At 49.8% G+C, this 22,133-nt stretch overlaps 1 protein-coding gene across 3 annotated transcripts in view; it reads left to right on the plus strand.

Annotated features, from left to right (window-relative positions):
- Positions 1-22,133, plus strand: part of MEIOC (meiosis specific with coiled-coil domain) — a 434,415-nt gene that overhangs the window by 20,001 nt on the left and 392,281 nt on the right. The window lies entirely within an intron of this gene.

Here is a 22,133-nt window from a genome sequence, read left to right on the forward strand (position 1 = left end):
TCTTATTTTTACCACAAAAACCTGGGAAAACTTATTGACTCGAGTATAAGCCTAGGGTGGGAAATGCAGCTCTAGCCGTACACAGCCCTCATACTGCCAGATATGCCCCCACAGTGCCAGATATGCACTCATGCTGCCAGATATTCCCCCACAGTGCCAGATATGCACTCATACTGCCAGATATTCCCCCACAGTGCCAGATATGCCCCCTCAGTGCCACATATGCCCCCCCCAAGTGGCAAATATGCTCCCCCAGTGCCAGGTACAACTTGCCCTCCGCCGCTCCCACGCTGTTTTGTGAAGGAGGGACACGGAGGACACAGTGCACGCCTCTCCTGTGTTCCTCCTGCATCTCCGGCGGCGGGTCTGTTATATGAAGTGCCGGTTCGTGAGCCAATCAGAGCTCACTAACGGGTATTTTATTTAATAGACCCACCGGAGACGCAGGTGAGACACAGGAGAGGCGCGCGCTGTGCCTTCCGTGTCCCTCCTTCCCAAAGACTCGAGTATAAGCCGAGGGGGCTTTTTCAGGAAAAAAAATGTGCTGAAAAAGTTGGCTTATACTCGAGTATAAATTGCCCCCATAAGCTCTAATGGAACTGGAAATTGTTACATATGTTCTACGCAGTGCTGCTTGAAAGAGTTTGGTGGCTCTATACATAAATGGTGGTACATGACACCACATACATGACAAGAAGAATGTCTCGCCTTTGGAACTACAGTACATCTGAAAATTCTCGGTATGGCCATTGGTGAGGTTTGCAGGTCCACAGGGAAATTCACATGGTCTAAAAAGAATAAAATCCACCCAGTTACCACTTCAAGGACCATCCCCAATACTGTATTAACAAACCTTTCGATTTCTATTTAATATTCCCTGTTCTCAACACTTCTGTTTTGCACATGTGATATCCATGTATATGCTCTGGAAAGAAACACTGAACACTTTGCACAAAATGCATTTTTAGGAAAATTACACACTCATTTTTGTAAATGATGTCAACCTGGCCCAATCCATATTTCTCTAACGTCCTAGTGGATGCTGGGGACTCCGTAAGGACCATGGGGAATAGACGGGCTCCGCAGGAGACTGGGCACTCTAAGAAAGATTTAGTACTACTGGTGTGCACTGGCTCCTCCCTCTATGCCCCTCCTCCAGACCTCAGTTAGAATCTGTGCCCGGCCAGAGCTGGGTGCTTTTAGTGAGCTCTCCTGAGCTTGCTAATAAGAAAGTATTTTAGTTAGGTTTTTTATTTTCAGAGAGCTTCTGCTGGCAACAGACTCTCTGCTACGTGGGACTAAGGGGAGAGAAGCAAACCTACTAACTGCGGCTAGGTTGCGCTTCTTAGGCTACTGGACACCATTAGCTCCAGAGGGATCGAACACAGGACCTGACCTTGTCGTCCGTTCCCGGAGCCGCGCCGCCGTCCCCCTCGCACAGCCAGAAGTCAGAAGCCGGCGGGTTGAAGCAAGAAGACGTCAAAATCGGCGGCAGAAGACTCCTGTCTTCATATGAGGTAGCGCACAGCACTGCAGCTGTGCGCCATTGCGCCCACATTACACCCACACACTCCGGTCACTGTAGGGTGCAGGGCGCAGGGGGGGGGGCGCCCTGGGCAGCAATTGAGTACCTCCTTGGCAAAAGCAGCATATATACAGTTGGACACTGTTATATGCATGAGCCCCCGCCATTATTTTTACAGAAAATCGCGGGACAGAAGCCCGCCGCTGAGGGGGCGGGGCCTTCTTCCTCAGCACTCACCAGCGCCATTTTCTCTCCACAGCTCCGCTGAGAGGAAGCTCCCCAGGCTCTCCCATGCAGACTAACTGTAGAAAGAGGGTAAAAAGAGAGGGGGGGCACATAAATTTAGCGCATTAATCATATATACAGCAGCTACTGGGTAAACACTAAGTTACTGTGTGATTCCTGGGTCATATAGCGCTGGGGTGTGTGCTGGCATACTCTCTCTCTGTCTCTCCAAAAGGCCTTGTGGGGGTCCTGTCCTCATATAAAGCATCCCCTGTGTGTGTGGTGTGTCGGTACGCGTGTGTCCACATGTTTGACGAGGAGGGCTATGTGGAGGCAGAGCAAGTGCAGATGGATGACGTGTCGCTGCCGACAGTGCCGACACCTGATTGGATGGATATGTGGAAGGTGTTAAATGATAATGTAAACTCCTTGCATAAAAGGTTGGATAAAGCTGATGCCTTGGGACAGTCAGGGTCTCAACCCATGCCTGATCCTACAACGCAGGGGCCAACAGGGTCTCAAAAGCGCCCACTATCCAAAATTGCTGACACAGATATCTACACGGATTCTGACTCCAGTGTCGATGACGATGATGCAAAATTGCAGCATAAAATGGCTAAGGCCATCCGCTACATGATTATAGCAATGAAGGATGTTTTGCACATTTCAGAGGTAAACCCTGTCCCTGACAAGATGGTTTATATGTATGGGGAGAAAAAGCAAGAGGTGACTTTTCCCCCGTCACATGAGTTAAATGAATTATGTGAAAGAGCGTGGGATTCCCCCGATAAGAAAGTGCTGATTTCCAAAAGGTTACTTATGGCGTACCCCTTCCCGCCAACGGACAGGATGCGCTGGGAATCCTCCCCTAGGGTAGATAAAGCTCTCACACGCTTATCTAAGAAGGTGGCCCTGCCGTCACAGGATACGGCCGCCCTAAAGGATCCTGCAGATAGAAAGCAGGAAGGTATCCTGAAATCTGTTTATACACATTCAGGTACTCTACTGAGGCCGGCAATTACGTCGGCTTGGATGTGTAGTGCTGTAGCAGCATGGGCAGATAATCTGTCTGAGGAGATGGATACCTTAGACAAGGATACCATTTTGCTGACCCCGGGGCATATAAAAGACACTGTCCTATATATGAGGGATGCCCAGAGGGATATTTGCCTACTGGGCTCTAGAATAAATGCAATGTCAATTTCTGCCAGTAGGGTCCTGTGGACTAGGCAGTGGACAGGTGATGCCGACTCCAAGAAGCACATGGAGGTGTTACCTTACAAGGGTGAGGAATTGTTTGGGGACGGTCTCTCTGACCTGGTTTCCACAGCTACGGCTGGGAAGTCAAACTTTTTGCCATATATTCCCTCACAGCCTAAGAAAGCACCGTATTACCAAATGCAGTCCTTTCGATCACAAAGAAGCAAGAAGGTCAGAGGTGCGTCCTTTCTTGCCAGAGGCAGGGGTAGAGGAAAGAAGCTGCACCATACAGCTAGTTCCCAGGAACAGAAGTCCTCCCCGGCTTCCACTAAATCCACCGCATGACGCTGGGGCTCCACAGGAGCCAGGAGCGGTGGGGGCGCGTCTCCAAAATTTCAGCCACCAGTGGGTGCGCTCACAGGTGGATCCCTGGGCTATACAGATTGTGTCTCAGGGATACAAGCTGGAATTCGAAGTGATGCCCCCTCACCGTTACCTAAAATCGGCCCTGCCAGCTTCCCCCATGGAACGGGAAGTAGTGTTAGTGGCAATTCACAAGCTACATCTCCAGCAGGTGGTGGTAAAGGTTCCCCTTCTTCAACAGGGAAAGGGATGCTATTCCACAATGTTTGTGGTACCGAAACCGGACGGTTCGGTCAGACCCATATTGAATTTAAAGTCCCTGAACATTTATCTGAAAAGATTCAAGTTCAAAATGGAATCGCTCAGAGCGGTCATTGCAAGCCTGGAAGAGGGGGATTTTATGGTGTCTCTGGACATCAAGGATGCTTACTTGCATGTCCCCATTTATCCACCTCATCAGGAGTACCTCAGATTTGTGGTACAGGACTGTCATTACCAATTCCAGACGTTGCCGTTTGGGCTCTCCACGGCACCGAGAATATTTACCAAGGTAATGGCGGAAATGATGGTGCTCCTTCGAAAGCAAGGAGTCACAATTATCCCATACTTGGACGATCTCCTCATAAAGGCGAGGTCCAGAGAGCAGTTGCTGATCAGCGTAGCACACTCTCAGACAGTGTTGCAACAGCACGGCTGGATTCTGAATATCCCAAAGTCGCAGCTGATTCCTACAACGCGTCTGCCCTTCCTGGGCATGATTCTGGACACGGACCAGAAGAAGGTGTTTCTCCCGGCGGAGAAGGCTCAAGAGCTCATGACTCTAGTCAGAGACCTCTTGAAACCAAAACAGGTGTCGGTGCATCGCTGCACACGAGTCCTGGGAAAGATGGTGGCATCATACGAAGCCATTCCCTTCGGCAGGTTCCATGCAAGGATCTTTCGATGGGATCTGTTGGACAAGTGGTCCGGATCGCATCTTCAGATGCACCGGCTGATCCCCTGTCCCCCAGGGCCAGGGTGTCTCTTCTGTGGTGGCTGCAGAGTGCTCACCTTCTCGAGGGCCGCAGGTTCGGCATACAGGACTGGGTCCTGGTGACCATGGATGCGAGCCTCCGAGGGTGGGGGGCAGTCACTCAGGGAAGAAACTTCCAAGGGTTGTGGTCAAGTCAGGAGGCTTGTCTGCACATAGATATCCTGGAGCTAAGGGCCATATACAACGCCCTGAGTCAAGCGGAGCCTCTGCTTCGCAACCAACTGGTGTTGATTCAGTTAGACAACATCACCGCAGTGGCTCATGTAAACAGCCAGAGCGGCACAAGAAGCAGAGTGGCGATGGCGGAAGCCACCAGGATTCTTCGGTGGGCGGAGAATCACGTGCAAGCACTGTCAGCAGTGTTCATTCCGGGAGTGGACAACTGGGAAGCAGACTTCCTCAGCAGGCACGACCTCCACCCGGGAGAGTGGGGACTTCATCACGAATTCTTCACTCAGATTACAAATTCATGGGAACTGCCACAGGTAGACATGATGGCGTCCCGTCTCAACAAAGAGCTACAAAGGTATTGCGCCAGGTCAAGAGAACCTCAGGCGATAGCTGTGGACGCACTGGTAACACCGTGGGTATTCCAGTCGGTCTATGTGTTTCTTCCTCTCATACCCAAGGTGCTGAGAATCGTAAGAAGAAGAGGAGTGAGAACAATACTCATTGTTCCGGATTGGCCAAGAAGGACTTGGTATCCGGAACTGCAAGAAATGCTCACAGAGGACCCGTGGCCTCTGCCTCTCAGACAGGACCTGTTGCAACAGGGGCCCTGTCTGTTTCAAGACTTACCGCGGCTGCGTTTGACAGCATGGCGGTTGAACGCAGGATCCTAGCGGAAAAAGGCATTCCGGAGGAAGTTATTCCTACGCTGATACAGGCTAGGAAAGACGTGACGGCAAAGCATTATCACCTTATATGGCGAAAATATGTTGCCTGGTGTGAGGCCAGGAAGGCCCCTACAGAGGAATTCCAGCTGGGCCGGTTCCTGCACTTCCTACAGTCTGGAGTGACTATGGGCTTGAAGTTGGGATCCATAAAGGTCCAGATTTCGGCCCTATCCATTTTCTTTCAAAAGGAACTGGCTTCTCTTCCTGAAGTTCAGACGTTTGTTAAGGGAGTGCTGCATATTCAGCCCCCTTTTGTGCCACCAGTGGCGCCTTGGGATCTCAACGTGGTATTGGGTTTCCTGAAATCCCACTGGTTTGAGCCACTTAAGACCGTGGAGCTGAAGTATCTCACGTGGAAAGTGGTCATGCTATTGGCCTTAGCTTCGGCTAGGCGTGTGTCAGAATTGGCGGCTTTGTCATATAAAAGCCCCTATCTGGTTTTCCATATGGACAGGGCAGAATTACGGACTCGTCCGCAATTTCTGCCAAAGGTGGTGTCATCTTTTCATTTGAACCAACCTATCGTGGTGCCTGCGGCTACTCGTGACTTGGAGGATTCCAAGTTGCTTGATTTAGTCAGGGCTTTGAAGATATATGTAGCCAGGACGGCTGGAGTCAGGAAAACTGACTCGCTGTTTATCCTGTATGCCCCCAACAAGCTGGGTGCTCCTGCTTCAAAGCAAACCATTGCCCGCTGGATCTGTAACACGATTCAGCAGGCTCATTCTGTGGCTGGATTGCCGCATCCAAAAACTGTGAAAGCCCATTCCACAAGGAAAGTGGGCTCTTCTTGGGCGGCTGCCCGAGGGGTCTCGGCATTACAGCTTTGCCGAGCCGCTACTTGGTTGGGTTCAAACACATTTGCTAAGTTCTACAAGTTTGATACCCTGGCTGAGGAGGACCTTGTGTTTGCCCATTCGGTGCTGCAGAGTCATCCGCACTCTCCCGCCCGTTTGGGAGCTTTGGTATTATCCCCATGGTCCTTACGGAGTCCCCAGCATCCACTAGGACGTTAGAGAAAATAAGATTTCTCTGACGTCCTAGTGGATGCTGGGAACTCCGTAAGGACCATGGGGAATAGCGGCTCCGCAGGAGACTGGGCACAAAAGTAAAGCTTTAGGACTACCTGGTGTGCACTGGCTCCTCCCCCTATGACCCTCCTCCAAGCCTCAGTTAGATTTTTGTGCCCGAACGAGAAGGGTGCACACTAGGGGCTCTCCTGAGCTGCTTAGTGAAAGTTTAGTTTTAGGTTTTTTATTTTCAGTGAGACCTGCTGGCAACAGGCTCACTGCATCGAGGGACTAAGGGGAGAAGAAGCGAACTCACCTGCGTGCAGAGTGGATTGGGCTTCTTAGGCTACTGGACACCATTAGCTCCAGAGGGATCGAACACAGGCCCAGCCATGGAGTCCGGTCCCAGAGCCGCGCCGCCGGCCCCCTTACAGAGCCAGAAGCAAGAAGAGGTCCGGAAAATCGGCGGCAGAAGACATCCTGTCTTCACCAAGGTAGCGCACAGCACTGCAGCTGTGCGCCATTGCTCCTCAGCACACTTCACACTTCGGTCACTGAGGGTGCAGGGCGCTAGGGGGGGGCGCCCTGAGCAGCAATAAAAACACCTTGGCTGGCGAAAATACATCACATATAGCCCCCAGGGCTATATGGATGAATTTTAACCCCTGCCAGATTACACTGAAAAACGGGAGAAAAGGCCGTCGAGAAGGGGGCGGAGCCTATCTCCTCAGCACACTGGCGCCATTTTCCCTCACAGCTCCGTTGGAGGGAAGCTCCCTGGCTCTCCCCTGCAGTCACTACACTACAGAAAGGGTTAAAAAAGAGAGGGGGGCACTAATTAGGCGCAGTATTAACAATACAGCAGCTATAAGGGGAAAAACACTTATATAAGGTTATCCCTGTATATATATATATATAGCGCTCTGGTGTGTGCTGGCAAACTCTCCCTCTGTCTCCCCAAAGGGCTAGTGGGGTCCTGTCCTCTATCAGAGCATTCCCTGTGTGTGTGCTGTGTGTCGGTACGTTTGTGTCGACATGTATGAGGAGGAAAATGATGTGGAGGCGGAGCAAATTGCCTGTAATAGGGATGTCACCCCCTAGGGGGTCGACACCTGAGTGGATGAACTGTTGGAAGGAATTACGTGACAGTGTCAGCTCTTTACAAAAGACAATGATTGACACAGCCGGCTACTCAGCTTGTGCCTGTCCAGACGTCTCATAGGCCGTCAGGGGCTCTAAAGCGCCCGTTACCTCAGATGGCAGATACAGATGCCGACACGGATACTGACTCCAGTGTCGACGGTGAAGAGACAAATATGACTTCCAGTAGGGCCACACGTTACATGATTGAGGCAATGAAAAATGTTTTACACATTTCTGATAATACGAGTACCACCAATAGGGGTATTATGTTCGGTGAGGAAAAACTACCTGTAGTTTTCCTGAATCTGAGAAATTAAATGAGGTGTGTGATGAAGCGTGGGTTTCCCCCGATAAAAAAACTGATAATTTCTAAAAAGTTATTGGCATTATATCCTTTCCCGCCAGAGGTTAGGGTGCGTTGGGAAACACCCCCTAGAGTGGATAAAGCGCTCACACGCTTGTCAAAACAAGGGCTCTACCCTCTCCTGAGATGGCCGCCCTTAAGGATCCTGCTGATAGAAAGCAGGAGGGTATCCTAAAAGGTATTTACACACATACTGGTGTTATACTGCGACCAGCAATCGCCTCAGCCTGGATGTGCAGTGCTGGGTTGGCGTGGTCGGATTCCCTGACTGAAAATATTGATACCCTAGATAGGGACAGTATATTATTGCCTATAGAGCATTTAAAAGATGCATTTCTATATATGTGTGATGCACAGCGGGATATTTGCCGACTGGCATCAAGAGTAAGTGCGCTGTCCATTTCTGCCAGAAGAAGGTTATGGACACGACAGTGGTCAGGTGATGCGGATTCCAAATGGCATATGGAAGTATTGCCTTATAAAGGGGAGGAGTTATTTGGGGTCGGTCTTTCAGACCTGGTGGCCACGGCAACAGCTGGGAAATCCACGTTTTTACCCCAGGTCGCCTCTCAACATAAGAAGACGCCGTATTATCAGGCCCAGTCCTTTCGTTCCCATAAGGGCAAGTGGGCAAAAGGTTCCTCATTTCTGCCCCGTGACAGAGGGAGAGGAAAAAGGCTGCAGAAATCAGCCAGTTCCCAGGAACAGAAGCCCTCTCCCGCCTCTGCCAAGCCCTCAGCATGACGCTGGGGCTTTACAAGCAGACAGGGAGGCAGTTTTGGAAGCCATTCACAAGCTTTATTCCCAGCAGGTGATAATCAAGGTACCCCTCCTGCAACAGGGAAAGGGGTATTATTCCACACTGTTGTGGTACCGAAGCCGGACGGCTCGGTGAGACCGATTTTTAAATCTAAAATCTTTGAACACTTACATACAGAGGTTCAAATTCAAGAGAAGGGGACTACATGGTGTCTCTGGACATCAAGGATGCTTACCTTCATGTCCCAATTTACCCTTCTCACCAAGGGTACCTCAGGTTTGTGGTACAGAACTGTCACTATCAGTTTCAGACGCTGCCGTTTGGATGGTCCGCGGCACCCCGGGTCTTTACCAAGGTAATGGCCGAAATGATGATACTCCTTCGCAGGAAGGGAGTTTTAGTTATCCCTTACTTGGACGATCTCCTGATAAGGGTAAGATCCTAAGGTGGTTTCAGCGTTTCACTTGAACCAGCCTATTGTGGTACCTGCGGCTACTAGGGACTTGGAGGACTCCAAGTTGCTGGACGTAGTCAGGGCCCTGAAAATATATGTTTCCAGGACGGCTGGAGTCAGAAAATCTGACTCGCTGTTTATCCTGTATGCACCCAACAAGCTGGGTGCTCCTGCTTCTAAGCAGACTATTGCTCGTTGGATTTGTAGTACAATTCAGCTTGCACATTCTGTGGCAGGCCTGCCACAGCCAAAATCTGTAAAAGCCCATTCCACACGGGAAGTGGGCTCATCTTGGGCGGCTGCCCGAGGGGTCTCGGCTTTACAACTTTGCCGAGCAGCTACTTGGTCAGGGGCAAACACGTTTGCTAAATTCTACAAATTTGATACCCTGGCTGAGGAGGACCTGGAGTTCTCTCATTCGGTGCTGCAGAGTCATCCGCACTCTCCCGCCCGTTTGGGAGCTTTGGTATAATCCCCATGGTCCTTACGGAGTTCCCAGCATCCACTAGGACGTCAGAGAAAATAAGAATTTACTTACCGATAATTCTATTTCTCATAGTCCGTAGTAGATGCTGGGCGCCCATCCCAAGTGCGGATTGTCTGCAATACTTGTACATAGTTATTGTTACAAAAATCGGGTTATTGTGGTTGTGAGCCATCTTTCCAGAGGCTCCTCTGTTATCATGCTGTTAACTGGGTTCAGATCACAGGTTGTACGGTGTGATTGGTGTGGCTGGTATGAGTCTTACCCGGGATTCATAAATCCTTCCTTATTGTGTACGCTCGTCCGGGCACAGTATCCTAACTGAGGCTTGGAGGAGGGTCATAGGGGGAGGAGCCAGTGCACACCAGGTAGTCCTAAAGCTTTACTTTTGTGCCCAGTCTCCTGCGGAGCCGCTATTCCCCATGGTACTTACGGAGTTCCCAGCATCCACTACGGACTATGAGAAATAGAATTATCGGTAAGTAAATTCTTATTTTTACTCACCGGTAAATCTATTTCTCTGACGTCCTAGTGGATGCTGGGGACTCCGAAAGGACCATGGGGAATAGCGGCTCCGCAGGAGACTGGGCACAAAAGTAAAAAGCTTTAGGACTACCTGGTGTGCACTGGCTCCTCCCCCTATGACCCTCCTCCAAGCCTCAGTTAAGATTTTGTGCCCGAACGAGAAGGGTGCAATCTAGGTGGCTCTCCTGAGCTGCTTAGAGTAAAAGTTTAAATAGGTTTTTTTATTTTCAGTGAGATCTGCTGGCAACAGGCTCACTGCATCGAGGGACTAAGGGGAGAAGAAGCGAACTCACCTGCGTGCAGAGTGGATTGGGCTTCTTAGGCTAATGGACATTAGCTCCAGAGGGACGATCACAGGCCCAGCCATGGATGGGTCCCAGAGCCGCGCCGCCGTCCCCCTTACAGAGCCAGAAGACTGAAGAGGTCCGGAAAATCGGCGGCAGAAGACGTCCTGTCTTCACTAAGGTAGCGCACAGCACCGCAGCTGTGCGCCATTGCTCTCAGCACACTTCACACTCCGGTCACTGAGGGTGCAGGGCGCTGGGGGGGGGGCGCCCTGAGACGCAATAAAAACACCTTTTTTGGCAAAAAATACATCACATATAGCTCCTGGGCTATATGGATGTATTTAACCCCTGCCTATTTTTACATAAAAAGCGGGAGAAAGGCCGCCGAAAAAGGGGCGGAGCCTATCTCCTCAGCACACTGGCGCCATTTTTTCCTCACAGCTCCGTTGGAGGAAGGCTCCCTGACTCTCCCCTGCAGTCCTGCACTACAGAAACAGGGTAAAACAAGAGAGGGGGGGGGGCACTAAATTGGCATATAAATATATACAGCAGCTATATTAGGGAAAAACACTTATATAAGGTTATCCCTGTATATATATAGCGCTCTGGTGTGTGCTGGCAAACTCTCCCTCTGTCTCCCCAAAGGGCTAGTGGGGTCCTGTCCTCTATCAGAGCATTCCCTGTGTGTGTGCTGTGTGTCGGTACGTTGTGTCGACATGTATGAGGAGGAAAATGGTGTGGAGGCGGAGCAATTGCCTCTGTTAGTGATGTCACCCCCTAGGGAGTCGACACCTGACTGGATGGTCTTATGGAAAGAATTACGTGATAGTGTCAGCACTTTACAAAAGACTGTTGACGACATGAGACAGCCGACAAATCAGTTAATACCTGTACAGGCGTCTCAAACACCGTCAGGGGCTCTAAAGCGCCCCTTACCTCAGGTGGTCGACACAGACCCAGACACGGACACTGACTCCAGTGTCGACGGTGAGGAAACAAACTTATTTTCCAGTAGGGCCACACGTTACATGATCACGGCAATGAAGGAGGTTTTGAACATTTCTGATACTACAAGTACCACAAAAAAGGGTATTATGTGGGGTGTGAAAAAAAAACTACCCGTAGTTTTTCCCGAATCAGATGAATTAAATGAGGTGTGTGATGAAGCGTGGGTTTCCCCCGATAAAAAACTGCTAATTTCTAAAAAGTTATTGGCATTATACCCTTTCCCGCCAGAGGTTAGGGCGCGTTGGGAAACACCCCCTAGCGTAGATAAGGCGCTCACACGCTTATCAAAACAAGTGGCGTTACCGTCCCCTGATACGACCGCCCTCAAGGAACCAGCTGATAGGAAGCTGGAAAATATCCTTAAAAGTATATACACACATACTGGTATTATACTGCGACCAGCAATCGCCTCAGCCTGGATGTGCAGTGCTGGGGTGGCTTGGTCGGATTCCCTGACTGAAAATATTGATACCCTGGACAGGGACAATATATTATTGACTATAGAGCATTTAAAGGATGCATTTCTATATATGCGAGATGCACAGAGGGATATTTGCACTCTGGCATCAAGAGTAAGTGCGATGTCCATTTCTGCCAGAAGAGGATTATGGACGCGACAGTGGTCAGGGGATGCGGATTCCAAACGGCATATGGAAGTATTGCCGTATAAAGGGGAGGAGTTATTTGGGGTCGGTCTATCGGACCTGGTGGCCACGGCAACGGCTGGAAAATCCACCTTTTTACCCCAAGTCACCTCGCAGCAGAAAAAGATACCGTCTTTTCAGGCTCAGTCCTTTCGTCCCCATAAGGGCAAGCGGGCAAAAGGCCACTCATATCTGCCCCGGGGCAGAGGAAGGGGAAAAAGACTGCAGCAGACAGCCTCTTCCCACGAACAGAAGCCCTCCCCCGCTTCTGCCAAGTCCTCAGCATGACGCTGGGGCCTTACAAGCGGACTCGGGCACGGTGGGGGCCCGTCTCAAGAATTTCAGCGCGCAGTGGGCTCACTCGCAAGTGGACCCCTGGATCCTGCAGGTAGTATCTCAGGGGTACAAATTGGAATTCGAGACGTCTCCCCCTCGCCGGTTCCTGAAGTCTGCTTTACCAACGTCTCCCCCCGACAGGGAGGCGGTATTGGAAGCCATTCACAAGCTGTATTCCCAGCAGGTGATAATCAAGGTACCCCTCCTACAACAGGGAAAGGGGTATTATTCCACGCTGTTTGTGGTACCGAAGCCGGACGGCTCGGTGAGACCCATTTTAAATCTGAAATCCTTGAACACTTACATAAAAAGGTTCAAGTTCAAGATGGAGTCACTCAGAGCAGTGATCGCGAACCTGGAAGAAGGGGACTATATGGTGTCTCGGGACATCAAGGATGCTTACCTCCATGTCCCAATTTGCCCTTCTCACCAAGGGTACCTCAGGTTTGTGGTACAGAACTGTCACTATCAGTTTCAGACGCTGCCGTTTGGATTGTCCACGGCACCCCGGGTCTTTACCAAGGTAATGGCCGAAATGATGATTCTTCTTCGAAGAAAAGGCGTCTTAATTATCCCTTACTTGGACGATCTCCTGATAAGGGCAAGGTCCAGAGAACAGTTAGAGGTCGGAGTAGCACTATCTCAAGTAGTACTACGACAGCACGGATGGATTCTAAATATTCCAAAATCGCAGCTGATTCCGACGACACACCTGCTGTTCCTAGGGATGATTCTGGACACAGTACAGAAAAAGGTGTTTCTCCCGGAGGAGAAGGCCAAGGAGTTATCCGACCTAGTCAGGAACCTCCTAAGACCAGGCCAAGTGTCAGTACATCAATGCACAAGGGTCCTGGGAAAGATGGTGGCTTCTTACGAAGCGATTCCATTCGGCAGATTCCACGCAAGAACTTTTCAGTGGGATCTGCTGGACAAATGGTCCGGATCGCATCTTCAAATGCATCAGCGGATAACCCTGTCTCCAAGGACAAGGGTGTCTCTCCTGTGGTGGTTACAGAGTGCTCATCTCCTAGAGGGCCGCAGATTCAGCATTCAGGATTGGGTCCTGGTGACCACGGATGCCAGCCTGAGAGGCTGGGGAGCAGTCACACAGGGAAGAAATTTCCAGGGCTTGTGGTCAAGCATGGAAACGTCACTTCACATAAATATCCTGGAACTAAGGGCCATTTACAATGCCCTAAGTCAGGCAAGACCTCTGCTTCAGGGTCAGCCGGTGTTGATCCAGTCGGACAACATCACGGCAGTCGCCCACGTAAACAGACAGGGCGGCACAAGAAGCAGGAGGGCAATGATGGAAGTGGCAAGGATTCTTCGCTGGGAGGAGAATCATGTGATCGCACTGTCAGCAGTGTTCATTCCGGGAGTGGACAACTGGGAAGCAGACTTCCTCAGCAGACACGATCTTCACCCGGGGGAGTGGGGACTTCACCCAGAAGTCTTCCACATGATTGTGAACCGTTGGGAAAAACCAAAGGTAGACATGATGGCGTCCCGCCTCAACAAAAAACTGGACAGATATTGCGCCAGGTCAAGGGACCCTCAGGCAATAGCTGTGGACGCTCTGGTAACACCGTGGGTGTACCAGTCAGTGTATGTGTTCCCTCCTCTTCCTCTCATACCAAAAGTACTGAGAATCATAAGAAGGAGAGGAGTAAAGACTATACTCGTGGCTCCGGATTGGCCAAGAAGGACTTGGTACCCGGAAATTCAAGAGATGCTCACGGAAGACCCGTGGCCTCTACCTCTAAGAAAGGACCTGCTCCAGCAGGGACCATGTCTGTTCCAAGACTTACCGCGGCTGCGTTTGACGGCATGGCGGATGAACGCCGGATCCTGAAGGAAAAAGGCATTCCGGATGAAGTCATCCCTACCCTGATCAAAGCCAGGAAGGATGTAACCGTACAACATTATCACCGTATTTGGCGTAAATATGTTGCGTGGTGCGAGGCCAGGAAGGCCCCTACAGAGGAATTTCAACTGGGTTGTTTCCTGCATTTCCTGCAAACAGGACTGTCTATGGGCCTCAAATTAGGGTCCATTAAGGTTCAAATTTCGGCCCTGTCAATATTCTTCCAAAAAGAACTGGCTTCTGTTCCTGAAGTTCAGACGTTTGTCAAGGGAGTACTGCATATACAGCCTCCTTTTGTGCCTCCAGTGGCACCTTGGGATCTCAATGTAGTTTTGGGATTCCTAAAATCACATTGGTTTGAACCACTCACCACTGTGGACTTAAAATATCTCACATGGAAAGTGGTAATGCTGTTAGCCCTGGCTTCAGCCAGGCGTGTCTCAGAATTGGCGGCTTTATCCTATAAAAGCCCTTACCTAATTTTTCATACGGACAGGGCAGAATTGAGGACTCGTCCTCAATTTCTCCCTAAGGTGGTTTCAGCTTTTCACTTAAACCAGCCTATTGTGGTGCCTGCGGCTACTAGGGTCTTGGAGGATTCCAAGTTGCTGGACGTAGTCAGGGCCCTGAAAATATATGTTTCCAGGACGGCTGGAGTCAGAAAATCTGATTCGCTGTTTATTCTGTATGCACCCAACAAGCTGGGTGCTCCTGCTTCTAAGCAGACGATTGCTCGTTGGATTTGTAGTACAATTCAGCTTGCACATTCTGTGGCAGGCCTGCCACAGCTAAAATCTGTAAAAGCCCATTCCACACGGAAAGTGGGCTCATCTTGGGCGGCTGCCCGAGGGGTCTCTGCTTTACAACTTTGCCGAGCAGCTACTTGGTCAGGGGCAAACACGTTTGCTAAATTCTACAAATTTGATACCCTGGCTGAGGAGGACCTGGAGTTCTCTCATTCGGTGCTGCAGAGTCATCCGCACTCTCCCGCCCGTTTGGGAGCTTTGGTATAATCCCCATGGTCCTTTCGGAGTCCCCAGCATCCACTAGGACGTTAGAGAAAATAAGAATTTACTTACCGATAATTCTATTTCTCATAGTCCATAGTGGATGCTGGGCGCCCATCCCAAGTGCGGATTGTCTGCAATACTTGTACATAGTTATTGTTACAAAAATCGGGTTATTGTTATTGTGAGCCATCTTTTCGGAGGCTCCTTCTGTTATCATGCTGTTAACTGGGTTCAGATCACAAGTTGTACGGTGTGATTGGTGTTGCTGGTATGAGTCTTACCCGGGATTCAAAATCCTTCCTTATTGTGTACGCTCGTCCGGGCACAGTATCTTAACTGAGGCTTGGAGGAGGGTCATAGGGGGAGGAGCCAGTGCACACCAGGTAGTCCTAAAGCTTTTTACTTTTGTGCCCAGCCTCCTGCGGAGCCGCTATTCCCCATGGTCCTTTCGGAGTCCCCAGCATCCACTACGGACTATGAGAAATAGAATTATCGGTAAGTAAATTCTTATTTTCTCGTAGTCTGTTGTTGATGCTGGGCGCCCGTCCCAAGTGCGGATTTTCTGCAATACGTGTATATAGTTATTGCTTAATAAAGGGTTATGTTATGTTGGCATCCATTGTTGATGCCTATTGTTGTTCATACTGTTGACTGGGTAAGTTTATCACAGGTTATACGGTGTGATTGGTGTGGCTGGTATGAGTCTTACCCTGGATTCCAAAATACTTTCCTTGTAATGTCAGCTCTTCCGGGCACAGTTTCCTTAACTGAGGTCTGGAGGAGGGGCATAGAGGGAGGAGCCAGTGCACACCAGTAGTACTAAATCTTTCTTAGAGTGCCCAGTCTCCTGCGGAGCCCGTCTATCCCCCATGGTCCTTACGGAGTCCCCAGCATCCACTACGGACTACGAGAAATAGATTTACCGGTGAGTAAAATCTTATTTTACTTCTCACCTAACTATTTATGCAAATGGATACATTGTTTGTGCTGAGCTTTATGCACTTATATGAATGTTTGTATTTTCTACAGAATCTACTACTGCCTTTAGGAAAATTGGTGATCCTAAAGCTATGCCTTAAGGGACTAGTTATCGAGCATTTTTTTGTAAAATATGTAGAAATAGCGTTTTCTGTATAATTTAATTTACTGTTGCTAAATACTAACAGATTAATGCAGGAGGTTTCACAGAAATCGAATGCAGAGGCTAGTTATCACTGCAGACTGCAGTCCCCATTTTCTCTTACGTCCTAGAGGATGCTGGGGACTCCGTAAGGACCATGGGGTATAGACGGGCTCCGCAGGAGATAAGGCACCTAAAAAGAACTTTGACTATGGGTGTGCACTGGCTCCTACCTCTATGCCCCTCCTCAAGACCTCAGTTAGATCTTGTGCCCAGAGGAGAATGGGTGCACTGCAGAGAGCTCTCCAGAGTTTACTGTGGGAAAAATAATTTTGTTAGGTTTTTTATTTTCAGGGAGTCCTGTTGGCAACAGGCTCCCTGCATCGTGGGACCGAGGAGAGAGAAGCAGAGCTGGCTTGTAAAGTTGGGCACTGCTTCTAGGCTACTGGACACCATTAGCTCCAGAGGGAGTCGGAACACAGGTCTCACCTGGGGTTCGTCCCGGAGCCGCGCCGCCGTCCTCCTCACAGATGCTGAAGATAGAAGCCGGGTGAGTATTGAGGAAAAGACTTCAGGCGGCAGAAGACATCAGATCTTCATGAGGTAAGCGCGCAGCGGTAAGCTGCGAGCCATTGCTCCCAGTCACACACACAAAGCAGGCACTGAAGGGTGGAGGGCGCAGAGGGGTGGGGGGCGCCCTGGGCAGCAATAAACCTCGATTTGGCCATGAATACGATGGATTAGGCTGTAGGACAGTAAATCCGCGGACCCCCGCCATTTTATTAGTATATGATGAAGGGACCGAAGCCCGCCGTCGGGTGGGCGGGGCTTGATCCTCAGCACTAATCAGCGCCATTTTCTCCACAGAGGCTGCATGAAAAAACGCTGGCTCCCTGTTCTCTCCCCTGCTGAGCTTCACAGGTTGGAAAAAGGAGGGGGCACTTTGGCAACGCAGTGAGTGGAGATTACAATTATAAACATATAACAGCGCTATCTGGTCATATATTCCAGTGTTTTTAAGCGCTGTTTGTGTGCTGGCATACTCTATCTCTCTATCTCTCCTAAGGGCCTGGTTGGGGTTTTGTCCCCTTATAGGTAACTCCCTGTGTGTGTTGGGTGTCGGTACGTGTGTGTCGACATGTCTGAGGCGGAAGGCTTCTCCAAGGAGGAGGTGGAGCAAATGAGTGGTGTGTCCCCGTCGGTTGTGCCGACTCCAGATTGGATGGACATGTGGCATACGTTGCATGCAAGTGTGGCATCTTTACATAAAAGGCTTGATAAGGCTGGTTTAGGGGGGACATCAGGCGGTCAATCCTCAGATTGGACCGACTCACAGGGCCCGTCGGTGTCTCAAAAGCGTCTCTTAACACAAGACACTACTACCGACACGGATTCTGATTCCAGTGTCGACTATGACTAAGTAAAATTGCACCCTAGGGTGACTAAAACTATTCAGTGTATGATTGTGGCAATAAGGGATGTGTTGCATATTATGGATGAACCCTCAGTCCCCGACACAAGGGTACACATGTTTAAGGAAAAGAAACAGATTATTAATTTTCCCACATCTCATGAGTTAAATGAGTTCTTTGGAAAAGCTTGGGAGACTCCGGATAAGAGACCCCAGATCCCCAAAATAATTTTTATGGCATACCCTTTCCCTAAGCAGGACAGGGAGATTTGGGAATTACCCCCCACTGTGGACAAGGCCCTGACGCGCTTATCCAAGAAAGTGGCGCTACCGTCTCCTGACACAGCGGCCCTTAAAGACCCAACAGATCGCAGGCAAGAAACTACCTTAAAGGGTATTTATTCTCATACGGGTGCTGTGATAAGACCGACGATTGCGTCGGCATGGGTGTGTAGCGCAATTGCAGCTTGGACAGATGAGCTGACAGATCAATTTGATACTATGGATAAGGATACTATATTCCTAACTCTAGCCCATTTAAAAGACGCAGTCTTATTTATGAGGGATGCTCAAAGGCACATTGGATTGCTAGCTTCTAGGGCCAATGCCATGTCTATCTCAGCGAGAAGATCCTTATGGACTCACCAATGGACGGGTGATGCGGATTCCAAGAAACATATGGAAGTACTACCCTATAAGGGGGATGTATTGTTTGGGGATGGGCTGACGGACCTGGTTTCCACAGCTACAGCAGGTAAATCAAATTTTTTACCATATATTCCCCAACAGCAAAAGAAACACCATATCAGATGCAGTCCTTTCGGTCGCACAAGTCCAAAAGAGGTCGGGGATCATCTTTCCACGCCAGAGGTAAGGGCAGTGGCAAGAGAGCACCTGCTTCGGCAGGTGCCCAGGAACAAAAGTTCTCCCCGGCTGCTCCAAAACCCACAGCATGACGCTGGGGCTCCCCTGAGGGAGTCCGCACCGGTGGGGGCACGTCTTCGACTTTTCAGTCAGTCCTGGGTCAGTTCGGACCTGAATCCCTGGGTGTTGGAAATAGTTTCCCAGGGTTACAAATTGGAATTCGAGGAGGTGCCCCAGCGTTGATTTTTCAAATCGGCCCTACCAGCTTCCACATCGGAAAGGGATGTAGTGTTAGCTGCAATTCAAACGCTGTGTATACAGCAAGTGATAATCAAGGTTCCCCTGCACCAGCAGGGAAGAGGTTACTACTCAACCCTATTTGTGGTCCCGAAACCGGACGGTTCGGTCAGACCGATTTTTGAATCTGAAATCCCTAAACCTGTACATAAAAAGATTCAAATTCAAAATGGAATCACCCAGAGCGATAATAGCCAACATGGAGGAGGGGGAGTTTATGGTGTCTCTGGACATGAAGGATGCGTACCTTCATGTCCCCATATATGCCCCCCATCAGGAATACCTGAGATTCGCTGTACAGGATTGTCATTACCAATTTCAGACGTTGCCGTTTGGACTTTCCACGGCCCCAAGGATTTTCACTAAGATAATGGCGGAAATGATGGTGGTCCTGCGCAAGCATGGAGTCACAATTATCCCATACTTGGACGATCTCCTGATAAAAGCGAGATCAAGAGAGAAATTGCTGAGCAGTGTGGCGCTCTCTCTGAGAGTGCTCCAGCAACACGGTTGGATTCTAAATCTACCGAAGTCACAGTTGATTCCGACAACTCGTCTACCGTTCCTAGGTATGATACTGGATACGGAACAAATGAAAGTCTTCCTCCCAATAGAGAAAGCCCAAGACATCCAGAACATGGTCAGAGACCTGCTAAAATCGAAAAGGGTGTCAGTTCACCAATGCACTCGATTTCTGGGGAAAATGGTGGCGGCCTACGAGGCCATTCCCTTCGGAAGGTTCCATGCAAGAACTTTTCAATGGGACCTTCTAGACAAGTGGTCGGGGTCCCATCTGCATTTACATCGGAAAATAACTCTGTCCCCAGGAACCAGAGTGTCCCTCCTGTGGTGGTTGCAGAGTGCTCACCTGCTGGAGGGTCGCCGGTTCGGGATTCAAGACTGGATCCTGGTTACCACGGACGCGAGCCTCCGAGGATGGGGAGCGGTCACACAGGGAAAGACCTTTCAGGGTCTTTGGTCAGACCAGGAGTCCTGTCTACACATCAATGTGTTGGAACTCAGGGCCATTTACAACGGCCTTCGACAAGCGGAGAGTTTTCTTCGAAACCTTCCGGATCTGATTCAATCAGACAATGTCACAGCAGTGGCTCATGTGAACCGCCAAGGCGGGACAAGAAGCAGAGTCGCAGTGGCGGAAGCCACAAGGATCCTTCGCTGGGCAAGAAATCACGTAAGCGCTCTGTCGGCTGTCTTCATTCCGGGAGTGGACAACTGGGAAGCAGACTTCCTCAGCAGACATGATCTCCATCCAGGAGAGTGGGGACTTCATCAAGAAGTCTTTGCAGACGTAACACATCTTTGGGGAACTCCTCAAATAGACATGATGGCGTCACGCCTCAACAAAAAACTTCGGAGGTATTGCGCCAGGTCTCGGGACCCTCAGGCAGTAGCAGTAAACGCACTGGTAACACCGTGGGTGTTCGACTCGGTCTACGTGTTCCCTCCTCTTCCTCTCATCACGAAAGTGTTGAGGAACATAAGACGAAGAAGAGTACAGACGATACTCGTTGTCTCAGACTGGCCTCGAAGGGCTTGGTACTCGGATCTACAAGAGATACTCACAGGAGACTCCTGGCCTCTTCCTCTGAGGGTAGACCTGTTGCAGCAGGGGCCCTGTGTATTTCAAGACTTACCGCGGTTACGTTTGACGGCATGGCGGTTGAACGCCGAATCCTATCAAAAAACGGGATTCCAGAAGAGGTCATCCCTACTTTAATAAAGACTAGGAAGGAGGTGACGATAAAACATTATCACCGTATCTGGCGAAAGTATGTGTCTTGGTGTGAGACCAAGAATGCACCTACGGAAGATTTTCATTTGGGTCGTCTTCTCCACTTCCTACAGACAGGAGTGGATATGGGCCTGAAATTAGGCTCGGTTAAGGTACAGATTTCGGCCCTCTCGATTTTCTTTCAGAAGGAATTGGCTTCTCTTCCAGAAGTCCAGACGTTTGTAAAGGGAGTGCTGCACATCCAGCCCCCTTTTGTGCCTCCAGTGGCACCATGGGACCTGAACGTGGTGTTGCAGTTCCTTAAATCACACTGGTTTGAACCGCTTAACAAGGTTGAATTGAAATTTCTTACCTGGAAGGTGGTCATGTTGTTGGCCTTAGCATCAGCAAGGCGAGTGTCAGAATTGGCGGCTCTATCACACAAGAGCCCCTACTTGATTTTTCATGTGGATCGAGCTGAATTGAGGACACGTCCGCAATTTTTGCCTAAAGTGGTTTCGTCGTTCCATATGAATCAACCTATTGTGGTGCCTGTGGCTACTGGTGACCTGGAGGATTCCAGATCCCTGGACGTAGTCAGGGCCTTAAAAATGTATGTAGCCAGGACGGCTAAAATTAGGAAAACAGAGGCTCTGTTTGTCCTGTATGCGGCCAATAAGATTGGCGCTCCTGCTTCAAAACAGACTATTGCTCGCTGGATCTGTAATACGATTCAGCAGGCTCACTCTACGGCTGGATTGCCGGTACCAAATTCGGTTAAGGCCCATTCCACTAGGAGGGTAGGCTATTCTTGGGCGGCTGCCCGAGGCGTCTCGGCTTTACAACTTTGCCGAGCTGCGACGTGGTCGGGGTCAAACACTTTTGCTAAATTCTACAAGTTTGATACCCTGGCTGATGAGGACCTAGCGTTTGCTCAGTCGGTGCTGCAGAGTCATCCGCACTCTCCCGCCCGATTGGATGCTTTGGTATAAACCCCATGGTCCTTACGGAGTCCCCAGCATCCTCTAGGACGTAAGAGAAAATAAGATTTTAAACCTACCGGTAAATCTATTTCTCCTAGTCCGTAGAGGATGCTGGGCGCCCGTCCCAGTGCGGAAACTCTGCAAGACTTGTATATAGCTGTTGCTTACATAATGGTTATGTTACAGTTGACATCGGTCTTGGACCGTTACTGTCGTTTGTTCATACTGTTAACTGGTTATGTATATTCCAGGTTACATGGTATAATTGGTGTGGGCTGGTATGAATCTTGCCCTTGGATTGCTAAATCCTGCCTTGTTATTGTCAATCTCCTCTGGGCACAGTTCTCTAACTGAGGTCTGGAGGAGGGGCATAGAGGGAGGAGCCAGTGCACACCCATAGTCAAAGTTCTTTTTAGGTGCCCTATCTCCTGCGGAGCCCGTTTATACCCCATGGTCCTTACGGAGTCCCCAGCATCCTCTACGGACTAGGAGAAATAGATTTACCGGTAGGTTTAAAATCTTATTATTATCAATAGGGATCCCTGTGTACCAAACTCTGAAAAGCAAAGCTTTATGGAGTTTGGCCCAGTTG

This window comes from Pseudophryne corroboree, chromosome 3, assembly GCF_028390025.1.
Source record: "Pseudophryne corroboree isolate aPseCor3 chromosome 3, aPseCor3.hap2, whole genome shotgun sequence".
Lineage (NCBI taxonomy): Eukaryota > Metazoa > Chordata > Amphibia > Anura > Myobatrachidae > Pseudophryne > Pseudophryne corroboree.